The 14,966-nt window shown below is 36.6% G+C and overlaps 1 protein-coding gene across 1 annotated transcript in view; it reads left to right on the top strand.

The window, feature by feature from the left end:
- The first annotated feature begins 720 nt into the window (after positions 1 to 720).
- The window catches only part of LOC5573800 (furin-like protease 2), a 1,094,423-nt gene continuing 1,080,177 nt past the window's right edge, over positions 721 to 14,966 (top strand). Inside the window, exon 1 of the mRNA XM_021848509.1 lies at positions 721 to 1,034. The gene's annotated coding sequence lies outside the window, so the exon portion shown is untranslated. The remainder of the gene's footprint in view (positions 1,035 to 14,966) is intronic.

The raw sequence follows: 14,966 nt of genomic DNA, 5'->3' as shown, positions 1-14,966 counted from the left end.
AGAGCTTACTATGCCAATGACCATTTTTGCATGCGTATATCGTGTGGCAGGTACGATGATACTTTATGCCCTGGGAAGTCGAGAAAATTTCCAACCCGGAAAGATCCTCGACCGGTGGGATTCGAACCCACGACCCTCAGCTTGGTCTTGCTGAATAGCTGCGCGTTTACCGCTACGGCTATCTGGGCCCCTGAAAGGTACTAATAATGTTTTGAACACGATTTTCTTGTATTGTCTTTTTGTCTCAAATGCGCTACAATTTGATCAAAAAAGATTGTATTGAATAAAAATCATTGGCAAACAAAACTAGCTTCTGAACATGATGTGACTAACGTTTATGAGAGCAAATTTATAACGAATATTTAACGTTACTATAATCTATCTTTAATAATCCTGAAAATATGCAATTTATTTGCCTGTTTCGATGGCACAGAACTATTAAACATAAAGTTATCAACCCACAGGGCAATCCCTCTGCATCAAGCACTACTGATCTAGACCAGTTCGGTAACGTCAAAACTGCCAACAGCGCTATTCCTCTGCTGCGTTCGTTTCCCGAATCACGACGTTCGCTGGATGATAACACGCTGCGGTACATGCGCAAACACGACTCCGGTGCGAACAGGTTTTGACAGAAATCCAATTGGATTGAGCGAAGTAGTTGCTTCTATTCCTGTCTCATTCCATTCCTCGCGGTGAGGGTGAACTTGCATGCACCGTGTAGTAATTCCGTGGGGAAAGGAAGACGAAAAAACGTGTACACAACAGAACCCGTCCTCCAGCGTGTTTTGAACCAGTTTTGTTTTGGTTGCACCACGGCGACGAACTGTCACGATATAAATTGGCAATTTTTGGTATGGATGTTTTGAATTACGTAGATTAGCAGAGATTTGTGATATGAATTCAAGTGCGATGTGATGTGATGTGAATAGTGTTTGTGGAATAGTTGAAGAGCAGTGCAACTCAATGAGAAAGTGTTATTGTGCCTACGATAATGATCGCTGCGTGCTGATAGTGCTCAAAATAGTAAACAGGTGAGGTGGTCAACTCCAACATGAGTGGATACATTTCACAGCTATGCACTATTCATATAACTACAATCAAACAGCATGATAAGGCCGCATTCTTATTGGATAGGTTGGCAGTGGGCAATAATTTTGAATTGAACACTTTCACTTTCCAGTAGGAAAACAAAGCCAAAGAGTGTCAATTAGCCGGTTGATCGTAAATGGTTGATTATGACTTGCAGTAAGTCTAATAGGTTTTGTGCTGTTTAAACCTGCTGAATCAAGTGGAATAAGAGGCGGAGCATTGACATTCCTATGTGGAAACTTGCGAAAAGGTGTTAAATGCGAATTGTGCTCGTGGCACAGGGAGGAGGGAATCCCAGCGGATGACGTCGCAAGTGTTTTATTATTACTGAGTGACCTTGACATTGTGGCTATTGATTGGAAGCACGTGAGGATGGATCAATGCGCTTTATTGCAAAAGTTATTTTTTATTGTCTGTAATATTAGAGATTTCCGTCGAAAATGTGATGAAATTATTACAAGTGGAATAATTTCATGAACGTTTACAGTGTTCAAAAAAACAATTCTTTGTACCAACGTGATTGAAGGTGTTCGCAACTACCAAATAAATTTCTTTGTGACCATCTATGTGATCATCACAAAGTGATTGAATTAGAATTCATTATAGACATTTATTAGTGAAGCTACACTAAATGTCGTCTTGCTTCATGAGCTGTACGTGCCAAACTGAAATCACAACAATTTATTATCCGTTTCAAATTCCGATAGCGTCGAACAAATTTGGGTAGCTGTTATGTTCTTTACATTCCTTCAGTCAACAGGTGAATCGAATGTGATAAAGCAGCTTATGAGTTTTCTTTACTTAACAACTGAGCAAATTAATAAATGATAGTTTATTCATTTTTTTAATCTTTTATTAGTATCCTGTAAAAGTTAAAATTATTTCTTATATCTAGGCGTTCTGTGTGAGACAACACTATCATAATTAACTTCTAAAGCTAAATTATGGTTCTATTCACATTTTGTCAACAAAATTTAACTTTTTATTTGCCCTATCAGTTCAGAATATTTACAGGAGAGTTGATTTCACAGAGAAAAAAAATGCTTTCAATCAACTTAACCCAAATATTTAACGCATTTATCGTGGCAATACATGATTGTACCGATTTTTGTCTAAAATGAATAATATTTGGATATTCTTTGTAACTCATTAGTACTATACTAGGGAGGAAGGTTCAAAATCAATTTCAAAATGTTATTTTAAATCCTCTGCAGTGCTTTCTTCCTGGTATTACAACAGCTACTTCATATTGGAACAGCATACAGCATGGCTGGCCTGAAAATTTGTTTAAATCATAAGCTTGCATAAGCATTTTCTGTTAATAATTAGATGCAGACATTTTATATGTTTGTTACCTTTGGTTTGTTTTCATTTGTCAGAAAACATTTGTTAAATATATCAACTAAGAGCTACTTTCCAGATGTTTCTGGATGAGGATGTAGAAAATTCCATAATCGCCAGGAGCTTTCATATTTTTGATATTTTTGAAAATAGTTTTCCCTTCTTCCAAATCAGTCTCCCAGGAATTTTCGAAAACGTTCTCTTGATTGAGAATAGTTTCGAAGTCCTGAGTAACTTGATTTTCAGTTGGACTAGTAAGTCCTAAATTAAAATTGTGCGCGCTTTCAAACTGCATAGCAAGTTTTTGGGCTTTTTCGCAATTAGATAGTAATAATTTGTTTTCCTCTTTCAATGCCGATTGGCTTCTAAGGTTTTTTTTTTTCAAAGTTTTAGATAATTTTCAAAAGGGCTTAGAGCCAGGGTCCAATTGAGAAATTTTATTTTCAAAATTTTTGTTTCTTATTAATGAAAATTGTTTTTTAATTTCTTTTTGCAGATCCTGCCATATAATTTTCATAGCAGCACGAGCGCGTTGAAATTATCTTTCCCTCACGTTTTTAAGATTTATCAAGAATTTAAAAGACGTATTTTACTTCATATTTAGGTATTGCAATGCTCTTTGCTTCAACAATGAAATTTGTTAATGTTTAAAGAGCATTGCCAATATCAAGTTTTGTTTGTAACAAAATTCTACCGTTGGGATTGCTTTGCGAATTGTACCATGAGCGATATTTTGCATTAAAGTCACCAATGACGATCTTCTCGTTTAGCCCTTTTCATTCGAATGGGGAGTTCATTCAAAAACAAAACCTTATTACTTTGCATACCTGCTTACTTTACTATGATTAGCTAAACCATAAAATTGATTTACCAAATCCCATTGCTCTTCCTCATAATTATTACGAAATCAACAAAATCCCCATACGATTGAAAATTGACCGCAATGAATCACGTGGCACTCGGATTGCAGTGCAGCTAAGCCATTGCGAAAACCACATTTTCATCGATGACGAAGCCTCACACACACAGGAGTTATCTTCGCAGGAATTTCTCTTTGTCATCATTTGTCAACCATGCTGCCTTTATAAACGAAACCCACGACACGAAACCGCTATCACAATGCCCCATCCCGGCACGCATCGTCGTTCATCGGCCGATTAGATCACAAGCCACAACAATGGCGCAAACATTCTGCACGTGTCGCCAACAATTAGCTTCGTTGTTCGGTCCGATGCATGGATTTATCAGCGCGGCGAATTCGAGAACGAGTGCTAGGTGTAAACAATAGAATATGACGCCCGTGCCGTCCGTTTCAAAACATCGTCAAAACCTTCAAGCAAGTCGTCGCCGTCACCTTATGATATCAGCACTAGTCGACTGCTGTAGCAAAGTGTTCTAGAGTCAGAACGAAATTCCCCTCAGCAGAGCTAATAACCGCGAGAGTCCACGCGGAGATGTACCATGAAATGTGACTACGCAAAGCCTTACTTCACCTCTCACAGGCCCTAGCTACTACACTTAATCCTCCATTTACGTAAGATACCCCCAGGGAAAGTCAGAATCTAGGATAAGTGGGACCTTCAGTCATAGCTCATTTGACAAAAGTTTTTAAGGGGATATTCATCTCGAAAGTTTAAGAGACAATGATACGGAATGTACACGCAGAAAATTAAATATACTAGAAAGCTTAAATGTCATACTAAAACCATATTCGGTCTATTCACCCCTTGTAATGCATATATCTAAAATATGCTTTGCTAGTATAAAACTCATTTATATTTGATCATGCTTATTTGGGAATTATCTAAGTGATACATAAAGAGACGAAATTCAATTTATCCATTGAAATGTTTTTGTTTTCATTTTAAAAATAAAAGTAAAATTGAAATTTAATAGTTTCCATCAATTTATTGAAATTGTTACATTTTCACGAAAAACAAATATATGTTATACTCCCTGCAGGAAGATTATTTGCATGGTTGGTGTCTCAGCAGAATTTTTGTCAAACTCACTTGGTGCGGGGAAGACCATTGCAGATTGAAGATCTTCATTGGAAGTTGCGCTTGTAGATCAATAGTGGATCATAGCATGAAGTAGTGCACATTCTACCGGTGGCATTCCCGGAACAGTTTTAGTTTTCACGTTCACGATGGCCTCGGCGATGGTGCTCTTCTCACAAACGAGAACTCCATCAGAACGGGAATGTTTTCTGGGAGAAAATGATGTTGCAGTATTTGGTTCCGCAGCTGGGAAGTGCTATCTTGCGAATAAACTTACCAGGTGTTTTTTTTACTTTATGAATTTGTTCGATATGCACAAAGAACTAAATGAATTCTTGACTCGTGCAAGATTTTTTACAATGGCCGACACGTAGCTCGCTACTGATAGAACACGCCTGCAAGTGAGTAACATGCAAAGTCCTCTGAGCAATTATGGATGATCAATATGCTCAGCTGAAAATATTTCTTAATTATGCATTGGAAAGCTTATAATGAATTTGATTTTTAAGCATTTCAATGAATAAAATATTGAAATGATTTCAATCGCATATAAAATATATTAACTAGAATTTTCCATTCTCTCCGTGTATTCAGATCACTAATATTGTTATTCTCTTTACCATGTGCTTCGTGTACCAGTTGTAAAAACAGCGCCATTTTCAACTCACATGATTAATTGTAACACGTTTCATTAGCTCTTAATAAAATCATTCTCGTGTAACTTTTCAAAATGACCTATCTTACATTTAGAGGCTCTCTTTGTTTAGTTTCTCTTTAATCAATGACTGAGCAACATTAACTTATTCTGTTGTCTAAATTCTCAAATGAAGCCTATCGATCTCAAATAAATCATGATTTCGATGAGATACAGTTGTTTGAAGTTTTCTAGGTGAACTATACTGCTCATGTTCGCAGTCAGCGTAAGCGCCAATACGATCAAAAAGCATATTTTCGTTGCTTAGTTTTCTTATTCTAATAATACACTCGTTGGGCATGTGAGTAACCATTTATTTGTTCGAGAATGTTTAGTTGACGGGTTGGCATGAATACATACACAAGCTAATACGAGCAAACATATATATCTGTAGTGTTTTTTATCGAGTAGTTTAGCGTAAAAACCAAGTTACTATGACATTAACCAGTTTTTCACGTCAATTCATGTATTTTACGCAATTAATTGTATCGTTCAACAAACTATCTGCTTGATCGCAAGAAATGTATGCGTATTTACATGAGAAAACTACGGATTTCATAAAACAACCCCCCCTCTAAGTCATCCACTGAAATTGAATGCTACCAAAATTACAGAGAAATCCCAAATGATAATAGTGCTGGTCGATACGTCGATCATGCGAGCATAGGCAGTATGCTTGAAGCAGTCAAAGCAGTAAAATGTTGCTGACTTTTCCATAGGTAATAAAGATGCTGCCAAAACTCGAAAACAAAATTAATTAGGGTAAATGTTCCAATAGCGGATAGCATGATTCAACTTCATTTAACCACTAAAAATTCCAAAAGTGTGTTAATTGTACATATTATTGTTGTAACGGGAAGTAACACCCATTTAAATGGCACTACCGTAACTATAGGAACACCCACAACTAATGGATCACATACTCTAATTTTATATGACAGTTTACTGAACGGTAGAAGTAATGTTCAATAGAAACAAGCAGTGTTGAGAACATAAGGTTTGTCCTTTAGAATTTGATCTAGATAAGTTATAACCGATCTAAATCAGTTTTATCTTTGTATAATTGATGACATACTAGCAAAATATCTTTGTTCTGCAAAGTTGTTCATGGAAGCATTTTTGACATATCGTGGAAATGAGACGGAAATAGGTATTTTTCAAGCAACTCGACAATTCTTTGCCGCCTTTATTGTGGGAAACAGATATCACGAACAGCAATAATTGTTGATCATAGGATCATGACGAGAAGTCAAGATCGATCCGATCACTGATCCAACCTTATCGGCATTGCTATATCACGGAAGTAGATGGCGCTATATGGCACTTCCAAAAAACGTGTTTGATCTTTTCTTCGTTCAGAAATATTTAGGAAAATATGTGAACAATAATCAGCCAGAGTTCCAGAATTCGTCTTCAGACTACTTCCCATTTTTCCAGCGAGTTATCAACAATACCTCAAGGTACTTTTTGGAATGACAAAATACAAGGAGCTGCTTCGTGAATTGTTTCAAGAGTTCTAGCAAAGATTTTACTGGAAAGATTATAGTCTTTGTCTAAAATGGCACTTTTAGGTTTTCTTGGGCATATTTTGTAAGACTTTTTTTATGCATTTTTCCATAAAACTCTTTCATAAATCCTTACAGAAGTTTTGTTAACTTTCCTTTTGAAAATTTTACAGATATAACCCAAAACTCTATTAAATATAATCACTTTGTTTAATTTACCAGAAGCTATAGCTTCTAAGATTATCATAGGATTCCTACAGGTTCAAGATTCAAGAGTCGATCAAGAATTTCACTAGGAACATCCCCAAGGATTACCATAGGCAGGATTTACCTTGGAATTGCTTTAGGGATTCTGTGAAATAATTTGCCTTCAATAGTTGTGGGATACTATCCAACAAATTTCACCAGAAATTACTTTTGACTTTCTGAAAAAAAGTTTGCAAAATTCTTCCGATAATTGGATTTTGTTAAGACATTTTTCATGTACATATTACCACGTAGTTTTTCCGAATCAGGCTAGGAATTATTACTTTTTTACTTTTATTAAAATATCCTATCGAAATGCATACTGAAATTTCTCCAGGTAATTATTTGAATTTTCATTACTGATTTTTCCAAACAGTCATCCTACAAACTCTCCTTAATGTTTTGAAAGACTTGTCAAAAATTTCCCAGAAAATTCAGAAGAGTTCCTTCAAAAACATAATCACAAAACTCAATAAGAAGTAGCTCAAGCGATATGATTGAATTTTTCACAAGAATCACATCTCTAAAACGTATCGCATTGATTTGTGAAGAAAATGCATTAGGAATAATTTAAGAGAATCATTCAGGACTCTATATGATGCTGACTTTCGATTTTATTATCATCCGCCTATGAGGAGCCCCCGCTGCAGGAGGTTTGCTAGACAGGACGGGTGTGAACGTTTAGAGATAACCATACCATCTACCAGAGCTGCGGCAACACACGTGAGCTCGGAACAGCTTTTATAGTGATGGGTAATATGCAAAGGCGCGTGATCGGATGGTGGCGAATGTGCAAGTTGAGGCTCAAAGGCCGGATCTTCAACTTCAGCATCATAAACGTGCATAGTCGTCACTCCGAGAGCACTGATGATGGCAAGGACGCATTTTACGCGCAGCTCGAACGCGAGTAAGACCGCTCTCCAAGCCACGACATTCAGATCATCATATGTGATTTGAAAGATCAGATTGGCCAGGAGGAGGAGTTCAGACCGCCGATTGGAAAGTTCAGCGCCCACCGGCTGACAAACGAGAACGGCCTATGACTGATAGATTTTGATGGCTACAAGAACACCTACTACCGCAGCACCTACTTCCAGCACAACCTCCCGTATCGGTACACCTGGAGATCACCACTGCAGACGGAATCACAAATCGACCACACTTCGATCGATGGACGGCACTTCTCCGAAATAACCGACGTCAGAACCTATCATGGCGCTAACATTGACTCTGATCACTATCTAATGATGGTGAAACTACGCCCAAAACTATCCGTCATAAACAATGTACGGCCGTGATCACCAAAATGCGGCACGCGGGTCGCACGTGGTGTCTGTATCTCTTAAATCTGTTAAATTTCGCAAAGTTTTTTTTTTTCGAAAAGCTGTTCTACTCCCAAATTGATAACTCAAATCATGAAACAAAATTATTACTAGAACTATCTATTATCAGAAATAAAAATGGTTTAAAAAACAGGGCTGAGGATCACTGATGTACGGTATCGACGCCCGCTTAAGTAGGCTGACCATAAGCCAACCAGATAAAAACGGGACAAAAAAAAAACAAAAACGGGACAATTTTAAAAGACATAGATTATGCGATTGTGCTACTTTTCCCCGAATGGCCCGTTTCTCTGAAGCCATTTCCCCGAATGGCCCGTTCCCTTGTAAAGCAATGCAGCTCAAAAAAGTGCAATAATCCAGCTTTTTAAAACCACTAATGGCTGCCAAAAGCAGGCTCGCTTTCTGGTAGGGATCGGTCAATTTGACGTTTGGCTTGGGTCGTTTATATGGAATGGACCCAAGCCAAACGTCATATCACTTGATCCCTACCAGAAAGCGAGCCTATTTGTGGCAGCCATTGGCGCTCGTAAAAAGCTGGATAGTCTTTACCCGAGCAGGCGAAAAAGCTAAGTAATAGCAAATTTTGATATGGACATACAAAAGCGATATTAACTTGAAAGATATAAGAGATAAAAGATCTGAAAATAATATCTAAAATTTACTCCTGGAATACTATTAGCATATCATATTTAGCTTTTATAAGATCTCACCAATATCAGCGAGCTTTTCCTTAGATCTCCCAACATCAAATTTAGCTATGGCTCAGAAGTTCTAGGTATAAATTTTTAAATTATCTTCAGATCTTTTATCTCTTATGTCTATCAAATCAATATCTCGATTTAATGGTCAGAGCTTTGCTTCTGCTCGGGTAGTGAGATAGTGTTGATTTAGAAAGATCGATAAGCTACCAAAGAGGGAGATATTTGATCATTCTCGACTAAATACATATTGCCAAAAATACATATTGTTCACCACCTTGAAATGCGAATGAGTGTTATGACTTTTCGGAGAACTGAGCTGTTCAGGGAAACGGAGTTTTCGGGGAACTAGCATTCTGAGAACTGGCGGGAGAATGACATTCGGAAAACCGCCATTCGAGGGAAAGTAGCAGAACCAGATTATGCAATCCCAAGCTACATGTCTGTATGATTCAATAAAAATCACTTAAGAACCTTGAAGCGCAATCTTTGGTTTTCGGAAAGCAGCGTTTTTTAAGTATTTCCCAAAAAAAAACGTTACACTTTTCAATTTTTCCAATTCAAACGTAAATTTTTCTAATATTTCATTACTTTTTTGAAATATCTACTTTTGAACAGTTAATTCAATCAATTGCGTATCAGTTGATCTTTATAATTTTAGGTATTATAGAATAATTATCTTATGAAGATCCGTATTTTGGAAATCCTCCAAAACTTGGAACGCACAAAGTTAAGCAGAAGCATGTACGGATCAAGTTTAACTCTGTTTGAGAAACTAATAATTGCTTGGAAAGTAGATGAGTAAGACAATATACTCTGAAATATTTCTAAAAACTGTTTGTTATGTTATCAATGTTATTGTTTTACTGGTGTTGAAAATTATGTGCCAATCCTCCATATCCTAGAATACGGGACAATTTGAGCATTTTCCATAAAACGACGGGACAGCCCGCCGAGGGGATGAAAACGGTACTGTCCCGTTAAATACGGTACGTATGGTCAGCCTACGCTTAAGTATAACCTGGCGTGACTGGCTCAACCAAACGTCGCCGCTGAATACGCGCAGCATCTCAAGGTAGCGTTACCGGAAGAGGGCGAGCTAGACGAAGCCCCTCTTAAGGACTGCTGCAGTACCATAAAAAAAGTCGAGAGCATCGTTGGTTACGTGGAAACCCGAGGAGGAACAAATAACTCCCCAATAACTTATGCATACCATATTTTGGTATCATACCAAAGTTAGGTATTGTTCAGTTGTCAATACCTCAATTTGGTATTATAATGGTATTGAAAAAAATCTTTAAAACAATTAAAAATACTTCATTGAGGTATTAAACAGCTATTGAGGTCTGCTGGAGGTATTGAACTACTATTGAAAAATTTCAATTTTATATGAAAATCCATCAAGTATTATTGAGGTATTACAATACCTGATCTAATTATCAGTTTGGTATTCGTAGAATATACTTGAGATATTATTTGAGGTATTTTACCTCTTATGCAGGGCTCATTCATACCTCATTCAAGTTGTAAGTATTGGAAATTATCTGGTATTGAATACCTTAGTTTGGTATTCAGAAGTTATTTTCTTCTGCTCGGGAAGGAGGACATGTTACGATAGGTTCGACGAAGAATGCAGGCAGGTTTTCGAAGGGAATCCTAGGAAAACATTTCAAGGAAAACAATTTCGTGGGAGAGTTTTTAAGTAAAAAGTTAAACGTTTGCCGCTAGACATGTTAGAATATTATAAAATTTTCTTAGGAAAACATTTTTGAAGATATTTAAAAATATTATTTTCTATGGATTTTTGGATTCTTAGTAAAATTTAATAAAACATTTGAATAATTTTCTTTGCAAAATGCAGATAGATATGCGAAAAACTTGTGTGAGAAATAGCTAACAACTTTTTTACAATTGAAGCATGCTTGATTGCTTATGGACATCTTTGGTAATACTAGGAAAAATCCTTAGACCACCTGGACAAATCATTATTTTTTTTTTGCAGAAAGTCCTGGACAATCCTTGAAGAACTTTCGAGTGATTTCCTAAAAGATTTGTTAAAAGAATCTGAAGGGAAACTTTAGGAAAACCCTCAAAGGAAAAGTTGGAAAAACTGTTGGTGAACTCTTTAAAGCATTTGTGGAGGAATTCTCGCTTGGTGTTCCTAAAGACAATTTTGAAGAGACTCCTAGAAATGTGTTGTGTTATTTCATTGGAATCCTTGCAGAAGATCCTTATAATAAGTACGTAAGGGCCTCCTTGGAGAAATGTTCCAAAGAATTTCTAAAGCATTCGCTGGGGGAATTCAGATCAGAAAGCCTGAGAAACTGTAGGAATAATTTAGGGAATAAATACTACTAATCCCGAGAATAATTTTCCATGGGAATCCCAGAAGGAACTGAGTTAAAACTTGTAAAGGACTTCTTGGAGGAGGCACTAGAAAAAGTACGGAAATATTTCACCGAAAAATCTCCGTGTAAATTGTTATAGAAATCTCTTGGTTGAAAACCTGAAAAGTTTTCGGAAGAATCACAAGTGATTCTCTAGAACAACTCTTTGAAGATTTTTCCACTGGATTAAACAATAAATGAGTATTGACCGTAGTGGAAATTTACATTTACTAATATGATCATGGTGGCCGACATTACTTCAAACAAGTATTTGGTAAGCCACCACCTAGGCCCTCAACTAATTGATAATCTTTCGATAGATCACTGGTTACGCTTGTAGGCTCGTAGGCCTATACTTAAAGCAATTCTTGCATAACCTTAAACTGTCGTTGAAATCAAAACTTAACTGATTAGATTTTCATGAGGCTGTAATGACGAGTAATGACGATGCCAACGTTATGTATAAAGTTGTTAGGCATAATGGACGTTAGGCATAAACAAAATTGCGTGTGTGCCAAAACTCATCTTAGATCGGAAATTGTTCAGGCCCATTTACAAATTCCATCACGCTGATGGGGGTAGGTGGATGTCCTTAAGATGTATCATCTCGTAAAAAAAACAGAGCAAAATGCATTCAAAAAGCGTTACGAGGGGGTGGGTTGTTTTTTTCTTTGTCATTAATGACTATTTTCTGCGTTATGGAATTTGATCATGTATCCATCATCGCAAGGTATGGAAGATCATCATTCATTCTAAAATCTAGCTCAATCCATTTTTTAAATACTCATTTATATATAAGATGTGCAAGCAAACTGTTATTTGTTTCCAGTGGATTTTTACTTTTATAAGTATTTGACATTTGTATTATATTTCTCTAACATAACTGTGTTAGACCGAAAGAAGGCGAAATCTTCCATAATAATATTGCTGTTTGCATTTGAGGTGCAAATCTTGACTAAATGTCCTCCAAATGCGGTAACACAAACCAATCAAAGGACTCCTAGCAACGATGATTTAAATCACCGCTGACCTAGATAGAAATGCCTATCTTTGACATCGCATTTCTTGTAGAAAATCTTACCGCGTTTGGTGTTCCCGCATTTGATATTTGCGTTTCAAACGCACACAGCTATAATAATAAGTTCTTATAACAATGCAAATTATTAACACGTAGACAACAATAAAAAGCCAAGTCAAGAATTTATGTTACGATTGAAGACACCATCTTCAACAATAATTATCTGGTAGGGTGACAACCAGCTTCTTGGTATTATATTCCCACTCTGAGTTTGCGCATCAATTAAGTGTAGTGAGAACAGTTCCTTTGCATACTCTACAAACCATTTATGATAACTATTAATCAATTTTCATCAACCACATTTTAATATGCAATCGTTCAAGAACTAGTCAGTCCGAAAATTGTTGATTGAAATATTTACAATTATAATTCCAATAATTATTAAATAGAACAGCAAGGATCCAAAGAACAGCATATTAATAAAAAAAATGTGATTTTTCCAACAGCTTATAGCTACAATCCTAAATTGACCTAGTACAGTCCTAAAGCCAATGATTCAAAAAATGGAGAATTTATGAGGAGTCGTTCACCGCGTGGTATTTAGGGGGGAGGGGAGGGGTCTGGAAAAAGACCACGGTACACACAAATTAAAAAAAAAATGCGGGGACAAATGAAATAAAAAAAAAAAAACCCCGTGGTTAATGGACAACCCGTAATGGAAATATGTACAGCAATAATTGTATCAATTAATGAATTAGTGTGTCTCCAAAAAACAGCTTATTTGTAAATTAAGGGAACTTTTTGGCAAATTAGCATATGACTGAAGTTGTCACAAGCTTTGTCTTATAAGTTCTAATGTATTTGATGTTAATATACCAAATAAAAACCGAGTTTATATGACGTATTCACATAGTTACGTAATAAAATTAAATTTAAGTAATGTTATCACATTTCTGTTCTCGTACACCCAACCCTTTACGTAAACGGAGGTTTCAATGTACTGAAGCTTCACCTTCGCCCGACGGCAGCTAATGCGTGCTAATAAGTGTAGAGAACAACGCGATAAATTCAATGCGACACGTGACAAGAAGCTGCTCGGCTCAATACCTCCAAAACGAAAGTTATTTCGAAGCTGCTTACGGTATGCAATAATAATTGGTATTCAGAGCCCAGTAATAATAAGTAGCATTGTTTGCTGACACAATGCAAGCTGAGAATGCCAAAAATCGGTTGGTCGGATTAACTTGTGCGCTTTCAGAAATGCGCGTGAAATACACTGCAATCGGCACAAAAGGTTGGACGGTGGAAGCCATTCTTGGTGTGCGAAAATTCCATCGAAATTGATATTGTTCCGTGAATTGCGTCCCTCTGAGGGACAGCTTTATTTGCTGCGGTGCTATCACTGCCTGTGAGAAACGCATCCATTTTTTCACGAATCCCAACACAATTAACGGCGGAATTGTATGGAACTGGGTAAGCGGATCGGAATATGTCGCCAAGGCACCTGGAAATCATGTGCGCTTTATGCTACGTGTATGAGAGGTGATGAACAAATTAAATTAAAAAATCATTATTGAGATATGTTCATTATTTTTCTTCAATCTATTTGAATTTCTTTATATTTTACAAATTTTGCAACATCATTCAAATTCGATTACCGTAATCCGGGGTAACATTGATCAGTAGACTGATGCAAATTTTGAAGGTTTTGAGCCCGTATGCTTATTCGGTGGCATTCACGATCAAAATCATTCCAAAATTGGAAGTGATTTGGAAGAAATTTGGTTGTGCTCACGCTATTTGAGGTTTATATGGAAACTATTATGGAAACGCAAAGCTTTTGTGTTCAGTCCTTCAACTGCTCGTCATAAATCAATGTTAAAGTGAACAAACTCTTCTCATGTGAAATCTTTTAAGCTACAACTTTGCCGGAGACCGCATTTTGATGGGACGTAAGGATAATTTGCTATTATTGATAACGAAATCTAATTCATGCAGAGATGATCATTAAATTTCTTTATCATAATAAAAATCGTTTAAGCATAGGGGATCTAAAATTTCAAAATTAGCATCACTGTACTGTCCAGCACCACCAAGTGTCCCAAATATGTTTACAAAAATCTAAAATTCACATACAGTTCGCTTTTCACTATAGACTTGGTCTGTCCTAGACCATTGGAGGGAATGGCGGAACCTTCGGTTGAAGGTGGCCTCGATGGGTGATTGATAGTTCTACCTTGGAAGACATTATTTCCAAACAACTCTTTGGTCTTGAAAACGACCGTTTGGTTCGGCTGGAGAAGAAAAGACACGAGTTAACTATTTAAACTTCGATTTTATTCGCGATTTGTACTCTTCGGAATGTGGACCGTTACTAACTTTGCATTGGGAAACACTTCGATATTTAGAGTAAGGTGGGGCAAAAGTTCGACCTTAGTGGTATAATCAAAGTTTCCAGAAAAACAATAGCAGTTGAAACAAAACAAACACCATACAGTGAACCTTCAACATATTCGCTATAGTTTTGCGGAAAAAACTTGTGTCAAAATATTTACTCATTTTTAGTTATAACAATTTCAAAATTGCTTGTCTTAAACGAAGAAGAGTTCGAATCTAGTGTGGGGCAAATGTTCGCTGGCTAA

The sequence above is a fragment of the Aedes aegypti genome, chromosome 3, assembly GCF_002204515.2.
Source record: "Aedes aegypti strain LVP_AGWG chromosome 3, AaegL5.0 Primary Assembly, whole genome shotgun sequence".
Taxonomy (NCBI): Eukaryota; Metazoa; Arthropoda; class Insecta; order Diptera; family Culicidae; genus Aedes; species Aedes aegypti.
Note: the sequence above shows the minus strand (reverse complement) of the source record. Positions and strands in the feature narration are given on the sequence as shown.